The sequence below is a fragment of the Carcharhinus amblyrhynchos genome, chromosome 8 (genome assembly GCF_965287045.1).
Source record: "Carcharhinus amblyrhynchos chromosome 8, sCarAmb.v2.hapA, whole genome shotgun sequence".
NCBI classification, from domain to species: Eukaryota; Metazoa; Chordata; class Chondrichthyes; order Carcharhiniformes; family Carcharhinidae; genus Carcharhinus; species Carcharhinus amblyrhynchos.
This window is the reverse complement of record NC_137331.1, coordinates 18919025-18946083: the sequence shown is the minus strand read 5'-3', so window position 1 is coordinate 18946083 and position 27059 is coordinate 18919025. Positions and strand designations below refer to the sequence as shown.

General features: G+C 41.1%; 1 protein-coding gene and 1 non-coding gene across 3 annotated transcripts in view; both read right to left on the bottom strand.

The window, feature by feature from the left end:
* zfpm2a (zinc finger protein, FOG family member 2a) overlaps positions 1-27059 on the bottom strand; it is an 808884-nt gene that overhangs the window by 22060 nt on the left and 759765 nt on the right. The gene's annotated exons all lie outside the window — the stretch shown is intronic.
* LOC145347112 (U2 spliceosomal RNA) lies at positions 15594-15790 on the bottom strand. Its single transcript, XR_013887770.1, has one exon. It is a non-coding gene; the product is annotated as a U2 spliceosomal RNA (small nuclear RNA).

The window sequence follows — 27059 nt, the reverse complement described above, 5'->3', positions numbered from 1 at the left end:
AATGTCGAGGTGTTTAATTGGAGTTAGAACTCTTCTTGGAGAAACTGGTTTCAGGTCATTAACCAAGGGTCTCTTGTTGAAATGGCACAGTAGCATTGTGGCTAGCACTGCTGCTTCACAGCTCCAGGAACCTGGGTTCGATTCCCGGCTTGGGTCACTGTCTGTGTGAAGTTTGCACATTCTCCTCGTGTCTGTGTGGGTTTCCACTGGGTGCTCCGGTTTCCTCCCACAGTCCAAAGATGTGCGGGTTAGGTTGATTGGTCATGCTAAAATTGCCCCTTAGTGTCTTGAGATGTGTAGGTTAGACGGATTTGTGGGTAAAGTATGTAGAGATGGGGGTAGGGCCTGGGTGGGATTGTAGTCGGTACAGACTTGATGGGCCAAATGGCCTCTTTCTGTACTGTAGGTTTCTATGAAACTAGTGTGTTACAACTTCGGCCATTAGCATCATTATGGGAAATTAGAATCTGTGAAGGTTGGCCTTCGAAGTTAGCATGTGACCAGCTGGAGACATTTTGTCATCGTAGCAATTTCCATTTTGAAAAGCCGCAAAAAAAATCTTTATAAAGTAATCCAGCTCATGAATATATTTTTTTTCTTTCACATTTTTACTATGACAACTGGGTGAGGGACACAGCACTAACTGCAGTTGTTGTAAATGCGCCTAGTTTGGGGGCGTTTAAGAGATCCGTGGATAGGTTTATTGATGGAAAGGGTTTGGTTTAGGTTAGCGGGTCATTGCTTTTTAACTGGTCGGCGCAACATCGTGGGCCAAAGGGCCTGTTCTGCGCTGTAATGTTCTATGTTCTAACATGCATAAGGAGGTATCTGAGCTAGAGGCATTTGTGGTCATACCCCTTTGGAGGAGGGAGGACAGTTGTAGTGATGCTCTGCAAGGCATTGAGAAAGGGCATCAGGAGTTAAGTTTGCAGCTCAATACTTGGAGCAGTAACAGCAGATGTGTGACCATCTGTCAAAGCTCCCAGAGGCACTGCATGCTCATACACTGTGAATGGAGCAGTCCATGGATCAGAGGGGCTCAACAATGTCTCGGGGATTCCAGAGCATTAACTCCTCCCACGAGACAGTGGAAAACTTCATGGGGAGCCACATATAGCAGAATCTATAGTGCAGGAGCAAAACCATGCTCTGTACAGGGCTCTCACCATTGCCTTGCCTAGTTAGCTTTGACTAGACAGTTCAGGGCTTGAGCCGATGTCCATGGAGTACATGAGGAGCTAAGGAACCTGATCAGGGCATTCTGGAACATGACTCTATGATGGCTGGAAGGAATTCCAACTTCACTTCCCCACCCACCATTTGTCCCCACACCCTGTTCCCCCAGCAGCAATCACCTTCACATCAGTGGGAGAACAATTTAAGGTTTGTGGATGTTCAAGAGGAGAATGAATGTTCCATGCAGCTTGCAGGAACTTCATGTCCTCAGCTTTTGCTGCCTTTTTGATAGATGGAGCATCTGTGGTCTAGCTCCCAATGATGATGACCGCCTCTGTGGAGGTGCAGGCAGTGCAGTCAGTGGAAGGGGGCTAACACGTCCTTAAATGACAAGACTGACCATTGTCCTCACAGCCACATTGTTAAGGACATGAGCAGGCTGCCTTCAGCCCCCTTCAAGCAACAAGGGGAAATCAGCAGGAATGTTTGTATCTGCAGGGCACCGCATCAACTTGATCACTGAGTTGTTCAAACTGGTGTGTTACGTATGTATTTGGTAAATAAACCATTTCACACACTATTAAATTTACAGGTCTATGAAATGGTTTTTTGAAAGGAAAATGTTGTTTAACATATTTTTAAAAGCTGTTTGAGGCTATAACAATCAGGGCGAAAAACGAAGAAGCAGTACATTTTGTGTAGGGGGATTTCCAAAAGGCATTTCATAAGATTGCTGCACAAGATAAGAACTATTATGTTGGGGGTGATATATTGTCATGAATAGAATTGGCTAAAGAACAGAAAACGGAAAGATGGGGTAAATGGGTCATTTTCAAGTTAGCAATCTGTAACCAGTAGAGTGCCACAGGGATTGATGCTGTATCCTCAACTATTTACAATCTAAATTTGTGATTTTGAATGAAGTGACTGTATTGTAGCTAAATTCGCTGATGACACAGACATAGGTAAGAAAGCAAGTTGTGAGGAGTCTGCAAAGGGAGATAGATAGGTTAAATGAATGGACAAAAATTTGGCAGGTGGAGTATAATATGGGAAAATATGAGGTTGTCCACTTGGACATAATGAATAGAAAAGCAGAACATAATTTAAATAGAGAATGATTGCAAAATGCTGCAATAAAGCTAGATCCTCATACATGAATCAGTAAAAGTTAGACTGCAGATGCATCAAGTAATTAAGAAGGCAAAAGGACTGTTGGTCTTTAATGCAAACAAAATCAAGTACAAAAGTAGGAAAGTCTTGCTCTAATTGCACAGGGCATTAGTGAGATCTCAATTCAGAATATGTCCATGAAGTTAAATCCTGGGATGTAGTGATTGTCTTATAAGGAATGTTGGAGGAGGTTTAGCCTATACTCATTAGAATTTAAAATAATGACAGTTTGATCTTATTGAAGCAGATAGGATTCTGAGGTTGCTTGACAGGATAGACACTGAAAAAATGTTTTCTCTAATGGGTACATGAATAGGGAATGAATAGAGAGATACAGACCAAGTAAAGGCAGAAGTTTTTTTTGGTTTAGTTAGGGCATCATGATCAGCACAAGCTTGCAGGGCCAAAGAACCTGTTCCCCTGCTATACCTTTCTTTGTTCTTTGGAGGAATCTAGAACAATAGGGCGCAGTTTAAAATTAAGAAGTCTCATATTTAAGATGGAGATGAGGTTGAATTTCTTCTCTCAGAGAGTAATTCCTTCCATGGAGAAAGACTGGGTCTTTGAGCGTATCCAAAGCTCAGTAAACGGATTTTTGAACATGTCTGCATGGGTTTCCTTCAGGTGCTTCAGTTTCTTCCCACAGTACAAGGATGCACAATTATCGTGGGCAGCCTGGTGGCACAGCGATTAGCAATGCTGCCTCACAGCGCCAGGAACCCAGTTTCAATTCCGGCCTCAGGTCACTGTCCACTCTGTGGAGTTTGCACATTCTCCTTGCGTCTGTGTGGGTTCCCTCTGAGTGCTCCAGTTTCCGTCCAAAGGTGTGCGGGTTTGGTTAATTGGCCGTGCCAAATTGCCCCTTAGTGTCAGGAAATTAGCAGGATAAATATGTGGGGCCTGGATGGGATTGTGGTCGGCATGGACTCGATGGGCTGAATGGTCTTCTTCTGCACTGGAGGGTTTCTATGAATCTGTGATATGCAGGTTAGGTGGCTTGGCCTTTCTAAATTGCCCTTAGTGTCCCGAGATGTGTTGGTTAGCAGATTTGTGGGATAAATACACAAGGTTATGGATAGAGGGCCTAGGTAAGATGCTGTGTCAGAGACTCAGTGCAGACTCAATGGGCCAAATAGCCTTCTTTTGTATTTTAGGGATTCTATGATTCTATCTAACAGTAATCCCAATTAATGAGCACTTCAGGGCCTCATTTTACCCTAACTGTTGTTTTACCCATGACCGGTTGAGGCTCACACCAAGTGGGTAACCCAGCAGCTCAATAGATCCATGGGTGTGCGGCCACCCAATGTCTCCACCACCCTGGTAAAATGATGGATACATTGGGGGGGAGCTGAAAAGGATGGGAAGACCGCATGCTGCATTATACAAGTCTCTGCACCTTCAAATATGAGAGCAAGAGAATGCTGAGTTGCCGTTTCACAAGAATGGCTTTTGCCCATTATTTATCTTTGATCCTGGACAGTGATGCCACCAGGCTGTTTAACAAGAAAGTTGAGCTTAGTCTTGAGATAAAGCTAAAACTAAATTCCACTTTTCAGCACCAATCATTAGGGAGCAGATCAAAAGGTGGGACCATAGGTCATTTTTCAATTCTCTAGCTCATGGGGCCCTAAGGCCAATAACTTGTTCTTCCCACAGGTCTGACTGAGGTCATTCACTCAGTACAGATCAAATGCAGTCGCTTATGTCTCTCTTTCAAAAAATGTAGTGCACTTACTAACTGAGTGTGTGGGGGACTAGATGCTTCTGCCAACTCTGACATAGATCTTGCAGATTTAGAATAGTTTTTTTCTAACAAAACAGTGAATTCAATATAAACTATGCTGTTCATTAGTGAAGCAAATACTGTAGTCTTTGATAAGTAACTGCAGTGTTTATCTTCTAATATGACAGCGCTTTTACCTACACTTCATTTTTTTCCTGCTGAAGATTAAAGTTTGGAAATGACTATTTGCAAGAATCTGGTACAGGAGATAAGAACAAGTAAGATATGTTAACGCTCTGACAGAATTAGGACATTGTTGTACAGAAACCCAGGCCAATTAATTAAACCAGTCTGTTAGTTTTCAACAATGTGCAAACAAACCTATGTAAAACCCTTCATCATTTTCAACATTTTTTTCAAATGCAAAGTGATTGTGACAATCAACTCCTACATCCTAGTTACATTTGCAGATTGATGATATAATTATTGTGTACAAAACTCTTCTGAGAGAAATAATATGCAACAGTGAGATTTTAAATTATATGGCCTATGCATTGTGGTTAGGAAAATGAGATCAGGTTAAAATGTGATGTGAATGGAATCAGGAGACAAAACAGTTCTTAAAACCTTCCTAAATGTGTTCTGTTTACAGGCTAAGGCTATGTAAATGTGTGTTGCACATGTGCCTCATACAATCACCTTTCCTCTGAAATAACTTGCTCAAATTCACCTTGCTAAAATTCAGTGCACTGCACCTGGCATTCGATGTCAGGTGCCTGATTTTCCAAACCTATATCAGTAGGACCTTGTCAAATCAAGGCTATGAAGTTTAAATCATGTTTCCATTAATGTGCCTGTATCTCAAGTTCTGTATGTTAACAGATATTAATGTTGTCACTTAGGATTTATCTACCAATGAGGCAATGGTACTAAGAGTTACCCTTTTTGAACCTCTTGGCTCAGAAAAACTAATCAAAACAAAACAGTTGGTAAGATATTGAAGCACATGTAAAAATTGAGTTTCTAAAGTTTTGTTACCAGATTGGCAGAGGTCGTAGGTTCTTATGGTCACAGACTGTTACGTAGTGTGTTAGTCATGGCTCATTTGGTACACCCTTGCATTTGACTCAGAAGTTTGTGTCTTCAAGTCTCTTGTCCAGAACTTGAGTGTAACAAGGTAGGATTCATCACAAAGTTCTACTGAAAGGTTATCGATCCAAAATATTAACTCTGTTTCTCATTCCACTGACATCACTAGAAACACTACCTGGTCATAGTCACAATGCTGTTTCTGGGAGTCTGCTTCATTCAAATTGGCTGCTGCATTTCCTACTTTACAAAAGTGACTGCACTTTATTACCAACAGAGTATTTGGAATATCCTGAGGATATGAAAGGCACAATATAAAAGCAAGTCTTTTCATATTGTTTATTTAAATTAAATATTGATTTCAGTTGCGCACCCCCCCCCACTCCATCCCACCGCTTCCACCCATAACAAATACCAATACCTGTCACCAACTCTATCCCTCTCCCTTAGTAATGCCTGAGGCTGAATATAACTGTTCACATTATTGAACACAAAGAAATCCCACAACATCAGTTTAAAGTCCAAACAGGTTTATTTGTAGCAAACAAGTTCTCCCAGCCACCTGACGAAGGGACAGGCTGTCCCGAAAGCTTGCGGCGTTTGCCACAAATAAACCTGTTTGGACTTTAAACTGGTGTTGTGGGATTTCTTTGTGTTTTACCTCAGTCCAATGCTGGCATCTCCACATCACATTATTGAAGGCCTATATGATCTTGAGCTTTGCTTCAAAATCCTCTCCGAGGCTTCCTGCATAATGCTACACATCCATGTCTTACTCCATCTCACCTGCTGCTGAAATGCTCCTCTACCTTTGCTACCTCTAGATTTCACCATTTCAACGGTCTCGAGGTCAACCTCCCAGCTGCACTCTTCCACAAACATGATCTGATCCAAACATCTGCTGCCTGTTTCTAACTCACGCAAAGTCCTGTTTGTTCATCATTCCTATGATCCCAGTCCAGTCATTTTGAAATTCTCACTCTTAATTTCAAATTCCTCCATGGCCTCGCCCTTGCACCACCGCCCACCTGATTTCTGTAAACCTTCCAGCCCTGCAAGCTACTGAGTCCTCTGTGTTCTTCTAATTCTGGCCTCATGACATTCCTAATTTTTTTCACTCACCATCCTAACTTGTAAATATATTGCTGTTCCTTCACAATCATGGGGTCAAAGTCCTGGAATTCCCTCCCTAACAACATTGTGGGTTAACTCACAGCACGTGCACTGCATCATTTCAAGAAGGCAGCTCACCACCACCAACTTCTCAAGGTAACTGGGATAGATAATAAATGTTGGTTGGCCAGCGACAGTCATGTCCACAACTGAATAAAACAAAATGCCTGTCTGCTACACTGTGTCATTGACGTAGGATAGATCAATGAAGGCTAGCTTCAGGCCTTTCTAGAATCCAGCCTCAATGTGTCGGAACCTGTTTGGAATACCTGCAGCCTGGGCAGGGGGCAGTGGCATTGCTGACCCAGGGCGGGACTCAATCTGCTTCACAGGAGGCATCTGGGACTTCATGTTATTGAGAGCAGGGAGATGGGGAGATAGGTGCATTGGTCATATAGTATCTTCCCTGGCTTGGCAATAGCCATTACTTTTGGCCCCAGATGTGTGGAATGGTGTTAGGGATTTTATGATTGTGATTACGTGTGAATTGTTCACTAGTTTTTCTGCCTCACTGTTCAAAAATCTGCAAATAGTATTGACTCAGTATGTGAAAAATCATGGCCACAATACTCATTTGATCAACAGGTTTACATTCCAATCCATGGAGTAAAATTAAGGGCATCTTTCTGCAGGATTATCTGCTTCTGGAAAGTAACGCTAATCTGAATTGTCTATTAGCATACAGCAGACAGTTTCATCTGAAATTGTGAGGTAGCATATGGGGAGGGTGGGTCAGTTGGCTCTCTGGGAGCAAAGTTAATGTGGAGCCAACCCGCTCCATGCCAGTCCTCCCCACAGCCATAACGTGCTGTAGGTGGCCGAAATAGGCTGCCAGTAGGATTTCCAACCCTCACTGGAGTGTAGGGCCCGCCCCTGAAGCTGCTGGTCAATCTGCCAAGAGTGCATTAGTGGGCACTGCAAGAAGGCCCAGGAAGAAGGCCTATGGATCCAGAAGCAAGGCAAGTCCTGGACAGCTTAGGGCATCCTGGGCAGCTTAGGTGGGGAGCTGGTGGGAGTGTGGTGTGTTTATAGACCAGGTGGGTAGGAAGAAAAGGGGGCTACGATCCTAGGTGGATAGTTATGGTTTAAAAAATTATGTGCTTGGAAACTGAAAAAGCTAAAACCTTGCAAAAAATGCAGAGAAAAACTAAAGAAAAATTTGAAGCAGCATTCTGACCTGAAGAAAAGCTCAAAAAGCAACTACACAGAAGAAAATTGGATGGAAAATGCTTGGATAGAAAGCCCTGGAAGCTGAAGACAAAAATTAAAATTCTTCACGACTCCAGAAGACACTATGTGATCTCTTAGACGTCCAGCTTCAATTCCCAGAGTGCAGAGTCAGCAAACCAAGCAGAGGTGGGCCAAAACATTTAATTGCAGAATGAAGCAAGCCCTGAGAAACTTTTAAATGGTTTAGTGATCAGAAATTGCTGTTTAAAAACACAGGGTTGGAAAAACCAGGTTCCCAAGTCAGCACCTAAATATGTCTGTGCTTACACCAAAAAAGAAAATTTTCAACGTAATTATTTAATTTGGAAGAACTTCCACGAAAGAATCAGCCTCATTGCTCAGGATTTGATACTTTTGCATCACTGAAGATAACTTTGAAGTGGAAAAGGCTGCAGCTCGTCATCCAAGCAGCCATTGTTTAAATTATTTTTAAGGCTCAGCATGTGTTGGGGATTCACCAAAACTTGCAAGAAATGGAAACACCTTTGTCTTCAAAGGAACAGTGGTGCCCTTTTGAATTTCAGCAGTTTCTTAGAGCTGAATCTACACTTAACCATGGACCAAAAGTCCAATTTACCAGATTAATTTGGATTTATCCATGGGCCAAATCTAATAGAAAATCAGGTGTCCTGGTGAACAGAATTTTTAATCTGCCAGAGTACATCAGGTCTAAGTAGAAAGTTAGTAAAAAAGTTCAGATTAAAATATTTTTATCCTAGTTCGGTAAACTTGCTGATAAAGTAATCCTGATGCAGTGCATTGATGAATCTTCAAACAGTTTCAGTGAAATATTAGAAGACATTGACGAATATTTTAATCTTCAAGTTGTGGAGGATACAGAGTTTGAAAAGAGACACATAAAACACCCAGTAAAGTGCCAAAAGGGAGAAAGACAAATCACAAATGAGCAAATCACACAAGGCTGCCAAAGAGGATGAAAACATTCTGAAAATCTCAGAAATATATATTTTTGTAAATACCGGCACATTATCTGAACTGCAACTGAGGGTGTCAGTGTGAAGTGAGCACTGGCTGTGAATGAAAGCCAAAATATACAAACTCTGAAAAAGGAAAATTAAGTAAGGTTGGTATCAGATTTGAAACTTAAGATGCAAGCTGAATATATACTCTTGAAAATGCATGAGACAAGTTGAATGTATGCCCTTGAAAATGCATGAAACACTAAAGTTGTCAACGACCCAAACCGTTCAACGGTCCAAGATTTGAATAAACAACATTTCGAGGCATCACAGAGGTACAAAAAAGGGACTGCATAGCTGGAGAAAATGGTGGGACATTCAGAAGAAAACTTGGAAAAATATTACCAGTGGGAATTTCTGGCTGTTCCTCCTGATAGGGTCTTTTGATCCCACCAAAGGCTACTGCCCCCGCTGTGGATTCCCCAGCAGTGGAAAGTGCAGACAATGGGAAAATCCTGCCCTACATTTCCAAGGGGCTATATGAAAAGATGAAAATTAGGAACCTAGAATGGCAAGAGAGAGTAAAAGTTCTCGTAAAAGAGCACGAGAAGTCTCAAAACCAATTAACAGAAACACAATTACAGAATGTGAGCTTGAATGATAGCACAGAGGAATTAAACTCAGCCAAGGAAAAACTGATCAATGTAGAGAACTAACTTTCCCATACGAAAGATGTGTTTGATAAGTAAAAATGAGAACTAATGAGAACACTAAAGTGTCACTCACAGGAAGTAGAACATTTGAAAGACTTGAAATGCTTAAATTATCAATTTGTAAAAACAAACCCAAAATAAATGACTCTTCAATTAAACTTCAGAGGTCTTTCGCAAGCATCGTGCAAAATCCCAGGAACTGGATAAGGAATTGCTGATGAATCAGAACATTTTCTTGAAAACAGAATTAACATCCAAAACTGATGAACTTCAGGCCAATCTGAACAACATGAAGGATGAGATCTGCAGTATAAGAGCAAATCCAAATTTTGCAGAACAGATTGGAGGTCTAACAAATGAATTGAAAGAGTCTAAGCAACAATCAGTGACCATGAAGAAAGATTGAAAGAAGAAATGAACTGAATGCCCAGGTGAAGTTGTTAAAATTTCTAATTCCACAGATAACTCTGAAATAAAAGCAATTCAACTTATCAGAGTTGCTGCTAAGCTGAATGAAAAGATTCATAAACTCAAAAAAAATCCAGAAAGAAGAAATTAATCACAAACTTGGCTAAAATTGTGAAACAAGTAGGAAAGAAGTCTCCACTGTTGAAATGTGAACTTCCATATGCATTATACAGAGTGCACAATGAAAGAAGAGGAAAAATATACTATAGCACAGCATTCATCCACCATAGAAAAACAGGATAAATCAACAACTACCTATCACCACAACTGCTGAATAGACAAAGAACAGTTCAGTTCCAAAGGATGAAAAAAGTGAATAAAAATATACTCAGATGCCAGAACAATCTCCAAAGGAACAGAGTTTACCAGCATCTATACAGCCTAGAACTCTGGCACAGTGGCACAGTCATTAGCTGCCTCACAGCGTCAGGGACCCAGGTTTGATTTCCAGCTTGGGTCACTGTCTGTGCGGAGTCTGCATGTTCTCCTCGTGTTTGCATAGATTTCCTTTAGGTGTTCCAGTTTCCTCCCACAGTCCAGAAGACATGCTGTTTAGATGCACTGACTGTGCTAGATTCTCCCTTAGCGTACCCGAACAGGTGCCGAAGTGTGGTGACTCGGGGATTTTCACAATAACTTCATTGCAGTGTTAATGTAAGCCTACTTGTGACACAAATAAATAAAACAAAACTCTTTCAATATTGTGAATGAGATATGGAAGGGTTAAAAGGCCTCCAGACCACCTGAACCTCTGAACTCAAAAATTTTGAAGGGAGAAGATCTGGTAGTAATAACAATGTGAACACAAGGGGTAAACTGGAATAACTTTGAATAAATTGCATAAAGATTTGGGGAGATGTAGTACCACCTTGGCGAAGTCTGACATATAAAGGGTTAACATAGGACTGAGTACAGGACCATCCACATAGTGATGGAAGAGAACACATGACTCACATCTGTTTCTCTGGGGGAGGTAGTGGAAGCAGATATGATAATGACGTTTGAGGGGCGTCCGGACAAATACATGGATAGGATGGGAACAGAGGGATATGGTCCCCGAAAGAGTAGGGGATTTTAGTTAAGTCAGGCAGTATAGTCAGTGTAGGCTTGGAGGGCTGAAGGGCCTGTTCCTGGGTTGTAATTTTCTTTGTTCATCACCCAGTGGTCAGTCTGGTTTTGAACAGAGCTGTGTGCACAGCTCCCAGCTTGAATTGTTTACTGCACATGCATAACTATTTTTTGTAGTCAATAAATACATACAGTTGACTTACTTAAGACTACAAAGGCTTCATTAACACTGATCAAACAGTATCCAACACCCTACAACAGTTTGCGCTGTCACTATTGTTTGGCACATTGTCTCTTCCTTGTATTGTCTTCTGGCTTAATGAGATTTCACTCACTTGAGCAACGACTTGGAGATAGTTAGCATTTAGCTTTTCTTGAAATCATTTATTTGGAACTATTTACATCCAAGACCTTATTGTTCTCTGGTCACAGACAGCTCTTTGTCTCGTGCTTTTGGAGTCTCTTTGTCATCTGACCCTGATATTATGCTTACATTGCCATTATCATTGTTTAATTAACACAACCGTTAACCCTTTACTCTACAATAAGTGATGATTTTAACAGCAACACTCACAGCTCAGGAACAAATGAAAAAAAGGGTGTAGCAAGTGACAGCATGCTGCTTCTTCCTACACATCTATTTAGGGAAGCAGCCAGGAAACAATCTTTACTCACACCACAAAAGTTTACCAGCACCATGTCAAGAGAGGTGCACTCTGGCTGCTGACATCATGGGAAGAAATGTCTGCAAAACAACTAAAAGTACAGGGTGGGTACCCAAAAACTTCAATGCTGCATTTGAGGGCCTAGTTTACTAGGCTGTTGATACCTCTGCCAGAAGAGGTTGCTGTGGAGGTCAATGCCAGGAACGTAGCTCCGAGGATTTAGCTGTACTGCTGCAAAATGTTGAATGAACTCACTATAGTCATCAATATCAGAATCTTGGCCTAGATCCAGCAATACCACAGCAGTCACTGCTGACCATGAATGAAAGACAACCTTAACATTTTTGTTCTTCCAGCTGGATCTTCCTGATCTGGGCAGCATCACAGAGATCCATGTGGAGGACAGGCGAGCATTGTGCGGGTGCAGCTGGGGTTGAGCATTGTTGGGAGGAAGATTAGGGGTGAATATTGTCTGGAGGGGAGTTGGGGGTGAGCATTGTTGAGGGTATGCGGGAATGAGCATTGTGAGGGGTGTGGTGCATGAGCATTGTTGGGGTGGGTGTGTGTTTCTTTAGGCCTTTTAAATACAGCTCCTGCTGTTAATCACCGTCCTATGCCTGAGCTTAAGAGGAAAAGGATGGGGTAAATATCTAGGTAAGCATAGCGCAGCAATCCCAAATCTCTGACATGAGGGTCAGTGTTGAAGACATTCTTGGACTTTAAATTCAATGAACAAATATGGAATTTAAAAAAACTAGGCTCAATATAATGACCATTGCCGTAAAAATCTTCTGGTTCACTAATGCCCTTTAGGGAAAAAAATCTGCCAGTCTTATCTGATCTAGCCTACATGTCTTAAAAACCCTCTGAGATGGTCTTGTATGCCACTCAGTTGTATCAAATTGCATCAAAGTCTAAAATGAAACTGGATGGACCACCCAGTATTGTCAAATACACCAAAACAGTGTATTTGACACATCCAGCCCTGTCAATCCTGCAAAGTCCTCCTTACCAACATCTGGAAGCCAGAACTGGGAGAGCTGTCCTATAAATTAATCAAGCATCAGCTTGACTTTATCATATTCATGAAATCATGCTGACAAAGTCTCAGACCCCGCCATCCCAAGGTATGTCCTGCCCCACTGACAGGACAGACCCTGCAGAGGTGACAGTACAGTAGGGAAAGAATTACGCTGTGAGTCCACAACATTGAACCTGGACTCCACGAAGTCTCATGGTGTCAGTTCAATAATGAGCAAGAAAACCTCCTACTGATTACCACCTACTGATATTGATGCATTGGTACTCATCCATGCTGAATATCACTTGGAGGAACAATTGAGAATGACAAGGGCACAGAATGTACTCTGGGTGGGGGATCTCAATGTCCAACACAAAGAGTGGCTTGGTAACTCCAATACTGATCAAGCTGGCTATATTCTGAAAGATATAGAAAAAATTCTGTCAAAGAAAGTCTGAAAATTGGAGTGTTTTCAGCGAGCTACCCTGCACAATCTTCCAAACTCTATCAATTTTTGTTTTAGCAGTCAGGAGATTCATGCTGGTGGGGGCAGGTGTTGTGGGGCAGAGCCTAAGTTCACCAGGGAAGCCGGCTGCAGCATGCTACTTCGCACATGCCCTGAACTGCACTTGGAGATCTCCTGCCACCCCGATGCTAAGCAGGACATTAATATTTAAATCAGCTTCTGGAGGTGAAGCCAATCATGTCGGCAAAACAGGTCTGGGAAGATGGCGTTCAGCACAAGACCAGTTCGTGCCTGGCATGAAAGCCTTGCATGCTATCTTCCTGGCCTGTTGCACCGGTCAATCGGCGCAGCGGGCCGGAAAGATCATGCCCATAGCTGGTAGGCTGGGTCTGGTGAGGAAACTAATGAATGAAAACCTATTTGACTTCATCCTCACCAATCTGTCTGTCGCAGATGCATCTGTCCATGACAGTGTTGGTAGAGGTGACCATCACACATTCTTTGTGGAGATAAAGACCAAGTTCACATTGAGCTTACCCTCCATGTGTCATGTACGCCTACCATCATGTGAAATGGGATAGATTTTGTACAGGTTGAACAAATCAAAACTGGAATCCATGTAATACGAAACATCATGGGCCTGCATATCATCCACTCTACCATTACCATCAAGCTGCAATCAACTTGGTACAATGAAGAGTGAGAGGTCGTGGCAGGAGCAGCACTAGGCATACCTAAAAGCGAAGTATCAGTCTGGTTAAGCATCACATGCAAACAGCAGAAAAAGCATCCAACTGACAGAGCTAAGCCACAACCAATAGATCTGATCTAAGCTCTGCAGTCATATCACATCCAGTCGTGAAAGAGCAGGTTTTTTGTGAAATGGAAAATTAAACAACTAATTAGAGGAGGAAGTTCTAAATATCCCATTCTTAATGATGGGAGAGCAAAAGGTAAGGCTGAAGCATTTACAACTATCTTCAGCCAGACATGCTGAGTGGATGATCCATCTTGACCTCTGTCTGTGGTCCTCAGCAAAACTGATGTCTGTCTTCAGACAATTCAAATCACTCCATGTTATGTCAAGAAATGGCTGAAGGCACCAGATACTACAAAACAATGGGCCTTGACAATATTCTAACAATAGCACTGAAGACTTGTGATTCAGAACTTGCTGTGTACCTAACCAAACTGTTCCAGTATAGCTGGCATCTATCCAGCAATGTGGAAAATTGCCTAGTACATCATGGCCACAAAAAGTAGAACAAATACCATTCCATCAGTCCATTCTCAGTATTCTCAATCATCAGCAATGTGATGGAAAATGGATAGTGCTATCCAGTGGCATTTACTCAGTAATAACCTGCTCAATAATGTTTATTTGGCTCTTAACCTCATTACAGACTTGGTCTTGGTATTTTGTTGGCTTTGTTGCAGGAAGGGTCTTCATAAGAGTCTCCAAGCAGTACTATCAATTGCCTGCTTTCAGGCACAATCTGTAGCTGTAGCAGATTACATAGCTCAGTGATAGCTGCTACGGTGGCGTGATGGGTCTCATATATTGCACCTACAAGTGGTATGAAGTATACCCGAAAGACCCACTGTGGGCATGGTTTTCTGCACACTTCCTTCACCCAACTGCTCCAGCTTTGTCATGTCTTTTTTGCTGCTTCCCCCTACTCCCAAATGCAGACACACCAGGTCATGCAAAACTGCAATAAAACTGCTTTTACAGCAGACAAATGCAGTCCAGCATCAACAGAGTAAATAGCCAAATAAAAATCCAGGCATTAGGAGGACATCCAACAATGGAACTTTATGGAATGGATAAGATCTTTAAATAGTGCTCCTGCAGAATCCTCGGTACTGCCATGATTTTCTAAGAGTTTTTTTTATGAGGCAAAGCTGGCACTGGAGAAGGCTCCTACAACAGATATATGAGTCTGACTTAAATATTCTAATAAGTATTTTAATAATTTCAGCAAACACTCTGGATCTTTACAGTGGAACCAATATGGTGGACAATGCTTTTCTGGTATGAAATAAAGGAGATATACGAGGCAGATTTTTTACAGAGAGTAGTGGGTGCCTGGAACTTGTTGCTGGGGGAGATAGTGAAAGTGGATACAGTAGTGACTTTTAAGGGGCGTCTTGACAAATACATAAATAGCATGGGAATAGAGGGATATGGTCCCCGGAAGGGTAGGGGGTTTTAGTAAGTTGGGCAGCATGGTTGTACAGGCTTGGAGGGCCGAAGGGCCTGTTCTCGTGCTGTAACTTGCTTCGTTCTTTGTTTGGAATAAACATGCACATGCTTAACCACTGATTTTATACCTGCAAAATTGAACTGTGTGATCAAAGTTCTAACCCAAAGACTCTTCCCCTGCTTTCATCTCTCAACCTTCCCTATTTGCACAGTTGATCTGCTCCATGCTCTTTCCTAATATCACGCTGATCTTACAAAATTCAGATTCCCCAACATTTCCCAAGCTTCTTCTACTCCACAGGTGATTCATTCCTCCCTAACTCTGCAAACCCCAATGACATTACATTATGAATACATTAATTACATTCATTCATACTAGAGAACTTCTTAAAATTTTTTAATTCAATTCAATCCAATCAAGTCCACTTCAGAGTCTCAACAAGTTGAGACATTCCCGATCCAAGCTGACAAGACAGGGCTCTCACCTCCTGTCTTGGGCTTGACCTACATGATCCAAGCTGATTGGAGTAGGCAAAACTCCTCCTCCAAGGCTTGATCTTATTTGCATCTTGGCCAAAAGGCCGAGATGCCACTTTTAAAAATGCTTCAATGAAGCTAAAATATAACCTAATGACTTGAACCAAGCACTGCATGTCGATACTAGATTTGATCTTAGCCAAAAGGCCGAGAAGCGATTCATACCAGAAAACTTACTTTTTATTTAAAAAATATACTTTATTCACAAAAAAACTCTGAAATAAACTATTGCAAATCGACAGATCGAAAAATTACAAACAGTGCAAAGAAAGAATCATTTTTCCAGTACAATACTATGCTTTTACACAACATTCCATTCATTACTTAAAACCTTCGATTTTATTGTGTGCTGTTATTTTTCAGTTTTGCACACAGTTACGCAGGCCCAGGGTATTCTGCAGTTACCCAGTCCTCGGTTGAAAGGCTAGAGAACTTTGCGCTGCACCAACCTAATATAAATAACTTATATTGTATTTCATCCTGTGTCGTACCTTTACTAATGCAATGGCACACATTAGTATCATTATTAGGAAACTTAATTTAGGATGAACTATAAATCTATTCTTTATGAAATTCCTATTAATTGGAATGAAACACAAGATTCAAACAAAATAATTGTCCTTACGAAATGTAGAAAATAACAATGAAATCAATGTTGAAGCAAATTACACTGTGCTCCTAAACATGGCTGCAGCTTGCAAAATAGCCCATTAGACGTTCAATGTTTCTTTCATAACAGCGAGGCAAACTAAAAGTATGCTTGTGGTCAGAGGATTTGCCAATACATGCAGACTATGAGTTAGAATTGATTATTGATGATTACCAACCACACAAACTTATCATTATTGAACAAACAAATGAACCTATTGTCAATCATCTCTTCTCCACAGTGATTGCTTATTGTTGTTTGTGAAACCCATTTGCTGGGTGCTCGCATTGCCACAGAAAACCATTTAATCTTAATGTGTCCATCACTTGTTTTTATGTGGCTTGCAAACTTCTACTCCAATGAAAATGGGGAGATTGTTGAAATCCTCCTGCAAAGTACCTGATAAAAGAATGAAGGGTTTTTACATATCCTCAAAACAATAGAGGAATTAAAGAGAAACAAAAGGCCAGCTGCTTCAGAAAGGCACTCATAAAGGAATCCAGCTAGAGCAGACTACAGATAATTCAACTATGACGTTCTCCATGTTTCAGTTTATTTTTGTTGTCAAATGTTAATTAAAAGCTTGTTTGTTAAATAAAAATTTCTAGCTGGAAGGATTTTGAACCAAGTTGAGAATCTAAGATACTGGAAACCTTAACATCTTTCCTATTTGGAGTTATCTTGTGGATACGTTTTTATTTTTTAAAAATATTTTTCACATTTTATATATATATTGTTTTCAAATATGTAAAATGTGATACTTCTGCTTATAAGAAGGGATCCAATTGGATAATTGGATTGGATAGTATTTGACAGTATGATCTACTCACTATATGTTGAAGTGAGGAACATTAAGGTAGGGAGTCTGTGAATGGATGTGCTGTAAAAGGTGTTTTTAGAATGGCTTTTGCTTTGATAATTGAAGACTGACAGTAAATAATGCTACCTAATGGTGTCAGGAGCACCATATTACAGGAGTCTGAAAATGCACTGTACTACATTATATGGTGTGAGAGGGGTCAATGTAGTAGGAGGAAGGGTAGATAGTTGCAGCATTGGAGAACAGAGTGGACAAAAAGTAAGTGAGTGAGACCAATTCTTCCTCCTTCAAGTCCCATATTCTAAACGGTGTTCGGGGCCAATGGACTATCATTGGTTTGGTCCAAGATTATGCTTGACAAAGTACTGCAGTGATTTCCTGTCCCTTCTGCAGTATGGCTGACCAAGAAACTCTCCTGCTCTTACTGGCTGCCATCAGATCCACTGGCAGAATTTATAGACAGGAAATCAAACTGTTGGCAATGTTATGAATGCAACTTCCTGGTCATCAAGTCCTGAAGTGGTACTTGAACCCAGAGCTTTGGATGCTACCACTGTAATAAGCATGAAATGTGGGGGCGTTATGAGGGAGAATTACTATAACTAGAGTTGAAGTGCTATTACGAATGTCAGAGAATGCCAAAGGATGAAGCCTTTGGAATAGAATAATAAGATGTGTTGTGATATAGCAGGAAATGACTGAGGGCACACACCAATTAAAATGGGATGTGTTACAGGTTAGCTCTGAGAGTTGGATGTACAATACAATGAAAGTCAAAGAATGGTGCATCTTACACAATTGGATTCAAAGAATGGCATGTGTTACAGGATGGGAAGATGTGGATATGCTGGCATTGGACTGGGGTAAACACAGTAAGAAGTCTCACAACACCAGGTTAAAGTCCAACAGGTTTATTTGGTAGCAAACGCCACTAGCTTTTGGGGCTTTTTCTCTCCGTCAGGTGAGTGGGGAGTTCTGATCACAGAGTTCTGTTTGTGATCAAAACTCCCCACTCACCTGATGAAGGGGAAAAGCCCCGAAAGCTAGTGGTGTTTGCTACCAAATAAACCTGTTGGATTTTAACCTGGTGTTGTGAGACTTCTTACTGTGTTTACAGAATGGGAGTCAGAGAATGTGGTATTTCACAGGAAAGTTGTCAGACAGTAAGGTGTATATAAAGGATGGGGGCCAGATTGCAGAGTGTATTACAGAATAGTGGTTAGAGAGTGAAGGTTTAGAGAGTATAGTGTGTTATAAGTCAGGGATCAATGAGTGGCTATGTTACAGGATAAATGCTAGATACTGAGGTAAGACTGGCTGACCTTGACATCAAGACCACATTCAATTAATTGTAGCACAAAGGAATCTAAGTAAAACTGAAATCAATGGAAATGAGGAAGAAAATTTTCCAGTAGCCATAGTCAAAACTAGTATGAAGTAAGTTGTTCTTGGAAGCCAAACAGCCTAGCCATAGGTCATGCTGCAGGAGCTCCTTGGGATAGTGCCTGCATCACTAACTTTCCTCCAACGAAGGTGCAAAATCAGTCTGTTAATTGAAGATTGCACAATGTTTCATTCCATTTGCAATTCCTTAGATAATGAAGAAGTTCATGCCTGCATTTCAAGACTTGGACAATATTCAGGCTTGAGCTAATAAGTGGTAAGCAACATTTTTGCCACACAAGGGTCAGGCAATGATCATTTCTAACAAGAGAGTCTATCCCCTACCTCTTGACATTCTACCATCAATATTCTTGGAGGTCAACATTGAATACGAATTAAAGTGGACCAGCCACACAAATAGTGTGTCTACCACAGCAGATCACAACTAGGTATTCTGCAATGAGTGGTTCATTTCTTGATTCCCCAAAGCCTCCCCATCATTCACAAGAAACAAGTGAGCAGTTTAATGCAATACTCTATATATGCCTGGATGGATAAAGTTGTAACAACATTCAGGGAGCTTGATATCATCCATGACAAAACAATTGCTTGATCAGCAGCCAGTGCACAACCACAAACATTCAATTCCTCTATCACCCTGTACTATGGTTGCAGTATGCATCGTTGACAACATGCACTGCAGCAATTCACCAACGCTTCTTCAACAGCAAACCTCTGAGCTCTACTATCTAGGACAAAGATAGCAGACAAGTCACATACTTCCTGACTTGCACATATGTATGCTTTTCTTCATTATTAGTGGATTAAAATCCTGGAACTCCCTAACGAATTGAAACACTGACAATAACATATGGACTGCCGGAATTGAAGAGGGTATGTCACTATTGCCATGTCCTCAAGGGAAACAAGCAATGGGCAATAAATTCTGGCCTTGTTAACAATGCTCATGCCCCACGAAAAACATATTCAGATTTTATCTCATTGTTGTTTGTAGGACATAGCTGTGTGCAAATTGGCTGCTGTGTTTCTCCACATTATAAACAAAACTTCAAACATATTTCATTGCCTTAAAGTGCTTTGGCATAACCAAAAATCGTGAAAGGCATTCTATAAATGCAAGTCTTTTCTTTTTACTACAAGAAGGATCTAAATTGGCATGTTCTACATGAGGGTTTCTAAGGTGGGAACAATCCAGGAAAGCGAGTAGAGATGAGTTACATTGTGATAGTGATTCAGGGAGTGGATTGGAGTGCAGTTCTGAAGAAGTATCACATTGGACTCAAAACATTAACTCAATGACAAATAACAGTGGACCCAGCACTGATCCCTGAGGCACACCGCTGGTCTCAGGCCTCCAGTTTGAAAAACAATCCTCTCCAACCACCCTCTGGTTTCTGTCAAGAAGCCAATTTTGTATGCATTTAGATACCTCACCCTGGATCCCATGAGATTTAACCTTATGCAACAACCTACTATGCGATACCTTGTCAAAGGCCTTGCTAGTCCATGTAGATAACATCAACTGCATTGCTGAAGGTGTGGAGTTACATGTATGTCAGACCAGATAAAGACAGCAGATTTTCTTCCCTAAAGGACACTTGTGAACCAGATGAGTTTTACAACATTCAATGGAAGTTTTACAGTCACCATTTCTGAGATTAGCTTCATGATTTTACTAATTGAATTTAGATTCCACCAGCTGACATGGTGGGAATTGACCCATGTTCCCTATGCATTAGCCTGGGCCTCTGGATTACTAAAGGTAAAGTCACCATGATTCCAGATGACCACAGGCAACTTTCCCCTCTGACAGTGAGAGCTGACTGGTGGTGATTTAACCAGAGAATCACCACACCTAAGGTGAGGGGCAAGATTGAGAAGGCAGGGACTTCATGAAAGATCTCAGCCAGTACGGGAATTGAAACTTCAATTGCTCTGCATCACAAATCAGCCAATTGACCATCTCCTAATCCAGTGCTATTACCACAGCACTATCTGTTCAGCCTGATACAGTGGTCTTAGAGGGAATGGAATAATTACCAAGCAAGGGAAGAGTTGCTGGGATTTTCCACTCCTGTTTGTATCTGATGGATTGGGGCAACAGAAGCAGAAAATATCAAGATAACTGCAAAATCATGTTTTACATTGGGAATATCATTATAATGGTTAGCATTGCTACCTCACAGCTCCAGGAACTCAAGATCAATTCCAGCCTTGGGTCACTGTCTATGTGGAGTTTACACATTCTCCCTGAGTCTGTGTGGGTTTCCTCTGGGTGCACTGCTTTCCTCCCATAGTCCAAAGATGTGTGGTTTAGTTGGATTGGCCATGCTAAACTACCCGTTAGTGCCGGCAGGATTAGTCGAGTAAATACACAAAATTACGAGAACACAATCTGGGTGGGACTGTTGTCGATGGGCTGAATGGCCTCCTTCTGTACATTAGCGATTCTATGATTGTGTGAATCTATGAAATTATTAGGTCCCTAAGCCGGAATCAAACCATGCACCCTCCCCACCCCCCAACCTCTGAATATCCATGAGGGCGGAACAGCATGTATCACAACTGGTTTCTGAAGGCATGTATCTTGTGAGCATATCTCACCAAGGGAGCTCAGGTGAGTGCAATATTGGAAGGAGGGGGATATGCCCAGGCACTACCCTGCCAGAGGGTGCCCAGGCAGTGCCCCAGTAGTGCCAGGGCAGTGTCCAGGAAGTGCTGAGTGGGTAGTGCCAGGAGGGGATGCCCAGGGCACAGTGTGTGTTCCAGGGTGGATTGGTTTGCATGTGCCCCAATCCTTACACTTCTAAATAGCTGGCAGGACAAATGAATCAAGGGTCACCCACCAGCGATACTTTGTGGAACAGGAGCTTGAACTTTACTTTTCTAAGAGCTGCACAATACTGAGAAGAAAGCTGCCACTGCCATCAACAACTTCACTGCTGTTTCTCTTACCTGACACTGGCCTTTGCCAATGTCACGAATCACACTGATGTTCTTGGCAAGAGTGTCCCAACTTAAAACACTGGTTTATGGTAATGGTAATATTTGGAATGGTGTGACGAGTCATGTGAAACTCAAATGAGAATAACCAGTCCAGTTGTTTATAACTATTATTAAATTAAAAACAACTGCATAATTAAGTATATGACATACCAAACACTCACACAGTTTATGTAGAAATTACCTCTGGTTCCAAAATAGATCTGCAATTCCTGAACTCCTGAAGATTTCCCCATCCCAAACAACATCCAAATTAAATAAATGTATTAGTCAAATCCAGTTTATAGTTACTACACAATACTGGGTGGATTATCAAGTCTAGGCAAATGTCTTTTCCTAGTCCAACGAAGATACTTAAACTACCTTTTCAAAGGTTTCTGCACTGCCTTGGCTCTAAGACTTAGATGAAGGCCTAGCCTCCTGGCTGTGAATTGTAGACTGGTCTTTCAGGCTGTTGGATGTAAACTGGCTTCTGGCTATTAGATGTAAACTGACCTGTCTGCTTCTGAGGGTGCTGGCAGTTATACCACTTTTTTTTCTTAAATTTTTCATTCTGTGCATTTGGTTGTTTGCTTCTTACAAATTCCTTGATTCTAGAAATTAGCATGTGTATACTTCCACTTATCTCTCAATCTTCTACATAAGCTGTTTCCTACTAACAGGCAATTTACAGCTGGCTCTGTCTAGATGCCTATTAATCTTGTCACTGGGAAAATCACTTATTTTGAATGCTGGCTACTCAATCACAGAACCAAAGAATCCAATGGTGTAGAAAGAGGCCATTCAACCCATTCAGTCTGCACTGACCACAATCCCACCCACACGCTATCCCCATAACCCCATGTGCTCACCCAGCTAATCCCCATGATACTGCGAGGCAATTTAGCATGGTCAATCCACCTAACCTACACAACTTTGGACTGTGGGAGGACACGGGGAGGACATGTAGATTCTGCACAGACAGTGACCTAAGCTGCAATTCAAACCCAGGTCGCTGGCGCTGTGAGGCAGCAGTGCTAACCACTGTGCCACCCTGTTGTTGCTAAGCAGATTTCTACCTGTTGCCGGGCAGATTGTATTCTACCACGTCTTATTAAAGTCTTGTTATTGCTGTTAATAGGCAGATTTTATTCGTGGGATGGCATGGTGGTCCAATGGTCAGTACTGCTGCCTCACAGCATCAGGGATGTGAGTTTGATTCCAAGCTTGGGTCACTGTCTGTGGGGAGTCAACATTCTCACAGTGTCTGTGTGGGTTTCCTCTGGGTGCTCCGGTTTCCTCCCACAGTCTGAAAGACATGCTGGTTAGGTGCATTGGCCATGCTAAATTCTCCCTCAGTGTACCCGAGTGTGGCAGAGCAGGAATTTTCACAATAACTTCATGGCAATTCTAATGTAAGCCTACTTGTGACACAAATAAATAAATAAAAACTCCATGGCAGCTGATATCGGGGAAAATCCCAGCCAGTGTATGTGGCAGAGGCCTAAAAACACTTTGGTTTTCTCAATGTTTAATTGGAGGAAGTTGCAGCTCATCCAGAATTGAACGTTGGACTAACAGTTAGACAACATAGAGATAGTGGAGCGCTGAAGGAGCTGGTAGTGAGAGCTGGGTGCCGCCAGCTTACATGTGGAATTAACTTCTGAGGTCGATAACCTTTTGTCAAAACCCATGCATGCCATTTGTGACTTTGATTATGGATGTTTTAGTGTTGCATACATACAAAACTATATTATTAGTATGAGGTAGATACAACTGTTCCAACATCTGTTGGTGTCTATACTTATTATTTTTATCCTTTAATGGTATTTGACAGTTTGAGCAACAGAAAAATGTAGTTTTTGTTGGTCGTAGGCAATGCAAAACATTTGTGTCGCCAAGGACATTGAGTCAACATTTTATACTGACACGAGATATTACATACTGAGAGCCAGGGTATTTGGCTGAGATTTTCTACACGTCTGGGAATGGCAACACTTTTGGTAACACCAGTTTTGGTTCTTGATTAAGCTTAATTATAAAGTTATTTAATGACCTGGAACCAGACTGAGGCTAATTAGTCTCCTAGGTGAGATAGCTTTGTCCCCTTAAAAACTCAAGTTTATTACTTGTTGCTTTCCTGTACCTAGAATTCTAACTTTAAGTTCACTTTTAGAATGTCAGGGCAATACTTATACATCATTTTTGAAATAATTAAGGGATATAAATCACTCTGAAGCACACTCATTAGCTTGTGACTGTGTTGAGACTCATTTGGAGATCTGCTCCAAAAGCAAATAAAATGTTTCACTTGTTAATTATACAGATAGTGCAAAGGAGCAAGGAACTTCGAGTTTACCTACAGTGATAACTTATTAGTACTGGAATGCATGAACCATGTAACTGCCTGGAACCTTAGGATTATCCTGGAAATCTGACGACACTTTTGCTGCAGATCCAGCTTGTTAGGTTTTACAAGTATGCAAAGTGGGGGCACCAACTCCTCCTCCTGCCACTAGATGGAACTATACATGCATCACAGCACGCATGGAATGAACCAAAGTCTTACATTTACATCAATCCCAGTGTATCCAAAAGTGAGGGTGCAAGGATACTTCTGAATTTCCAACAGCTGCAGTAGGAGAGCCACACAGCAGTTTAAAAAATGAATCCCTTCAGCAATTGGCTAACTAAATTTGGATAAAGTCTGGGATATTTTCAAAGGAGTTCATTCCAGCTCACATCTAGCAATAGTTACATTGAGTCCTTATAAAGCCAAAATTGTCAGGAACATACGGAGTTCGCCAAACACACCCATATGATTTAGGAACGGGATGGAAGGCACACCTTCCCCCTTTCAAAATGGAATTTATCACTGAACTTTGAGTGGGGAGGAATCAAATTTCTGTCCCTGCTTGCACCTTGGCAGATATCTCCTTTTGTAGTGTCCCACAACCAGAAATTTCAGCGCCACCTTTTCTAATAGAGACTGATATTATGAAAGGCTGACCATTCTACGTGACTTAAAACAGCACAGTAAACATGAAGTTTTTTTAAAAAAGTGTCCTTCAGCTTATTCAAATGTTTTGTCATGAATGACTAATTGCCACCAATATTGTATTTTCACAAGAAACTTTAATATCCATCAAGTGAGGATGCAAGGATTCTTATGCGAGTGATTGCCTGTGATTATAATTCCATCAGCTGTAGTAAGTCAGTTATTTAAATAAATTGAGACTAAGGGAAGGAATCATTGAATTGTCACACCCCCAACTGGAAAAAATCAATCCAAGATTCTTTATTAAATTACCCTGCATTTATCTAATAATTTTAGTGTTTTATCATTGTCAAAGAATATATTAAAATATTAATTAAGTTGAGAAAAGTCTAGAGTGAGAAAAGTCTACTAATTTATATTCAATAATTCCAGGGTGGCAGTACTTACAGCACAAAGAATATTTAAGCATGATTAAATCTGTATTTTAACATAAATAGATGCAACTTCAATATACTTAATATACAAGGATACTTAATATTTTAAGATAATTTGACTAATACTTAGTCATGGTCTAACAAGAACTGTCAGCATGGAGGAGCTACCAAAAGTAAAAAACTGATCAAAAATGAGGAAAGAGATTGCAACGCCATTTAAAAATGTTGAGCTGTTTATTTCTCAGATTAAGATAACAACCAGAACTGTTTTAAAAGTATTTTCCCAAATTTCATTGGTTACCGTTCTCATATTTGCCAGTTTCATATTTGGTGGTTTTCGTCAGCAGGGCTACTGGTTTGCAATAGCTAAGTCAAATTGTTTTTTTTTCACCATTTTCATCAATGTTTTGGGAATTGTGTCCCACGCTCTTTCCAGTTTATAATTAGAGCCTTTAATTCACAATGATTGAACAGAGTTGATAGTTTTTTTTATTATTTGAAATTCTAGGAATTTAGCAAATATTTCAGAGGTTGCATTCTGCAAAACCCGAAACTAGTTGCTTTGTTCATTGGCGTTTTCTTACCTGGTTTCCACTGTTTTATGAAATTATGGGTAATCGATGCTATTCTGATCATAAGGCTTTGTTCCTTTTGTATGAATATATCTGAACCAATCAAATATTTAGTTTGTTTATAGTTTGTTCATGAAACACTTTTAAGTTTGACAAAAAGATGAATTGATATGCATGAATTAACAAATCTCAGGACATCAAACTGTGCTTTGCTGACAGTGAAGTACTTTATCAAATATAGAGCAGTCTCTTCCATTTTGGAGATGTCTGGAGGCAGTGACTTCCACTCGGCGGCAGGACATCTGGTCGCACAAGATCTTGTACTGTTCAACTCATTACATTCCATATGCAGGGAGCATGGCATATCTTGCAGTGGGGGCAGGCAGGAAGGCACCATCCCGGCACTTACCACATGTGGTTGAAGCTCCTGGCACTACATTTAAAAAGCACACAGACAACCGTTCACTCATTGCAAACCAGGACCACCAGTCTGGCTGTCATTCAAGATTCTGCCAAGATCAGAACCTTGCCGGGCAAACAATTTGTGGCCCATGGTTACAAAGATACTAAATAGGAGTAGTAGGCCATTCAGCCCTGTAATAACTCAGGAAGCCAACTGCAAAGGAACAATATTTTGTCTTAAATCAAAAGTTAAACCAAAACACTGTGGTGCGCATATATGAGTCCCACTCGTGACGATAGTTCACTTGACCCGCTCAGGGGTTCGCCTTGTAAGAGCTGAGGCGATGCGTTCTACCAGAATAGGCAATCTCCTGTTCCCACAGGAACTCATATTCCATGGGTCCCACCTGGAAATCAATTAAGGATTCCCCATTTAAGTCCTGAGGGTTATCACAGGCTCCTTGAGCCTCCCCCACTATTTAATAAGGTCATGATTGATAAGTCTGTGATCCTACCTAATAGTTATGTTTGTAACCATGGCCCCACACATTGTTTGCTCAGCAAGATTCTGGTCTTGGCAAAATCTTGAATGACAGCCAGATAGTCCTGGGCTGAAATGAGTGAATGGCTGCCTGTGTGCTCTTTAAATATAGTGCCAGAAGTTTCAACCCCATCAGGTAAGTGCTGGCATGATGTCTTCCTGTCTGCTCCCAATGAAAGACATGCCATGCTCCCTGCATATGCAATGAGTTGATCAGTTTGTGACTTTATCTTAGTGCATAAGGAATGTAATGAGTTGAACAGGTTAAGACTTCTATGACCTCGCACGGCCAGCGATCCTGCCTCGAAATCACTCCCATTTCTGCTCCCATCCATACTCCAAAATGAAAGAGAATGTTCTACGTTTGAAAAAATACTTAATTGGCAGTAAAGCACTTCTTGATGTCCTGAGGTTCCACATTTTCATCTACCCCCCCATAACCTTTGTTTTCCTTACTTAATAAAAATCTATCTAGCTTTGCCTTAAAAATATTCAATGACTCTGCTACCACCGCCTTCTGAAACAGAGAGTTCCAAAGTCGCACAAACTTCAGAGAAAAAAATCTCATCAACTCTATCCTAGAAGGTGACCTCTAATTTTAAAATGGATGCCCTGTAGTACTGGAT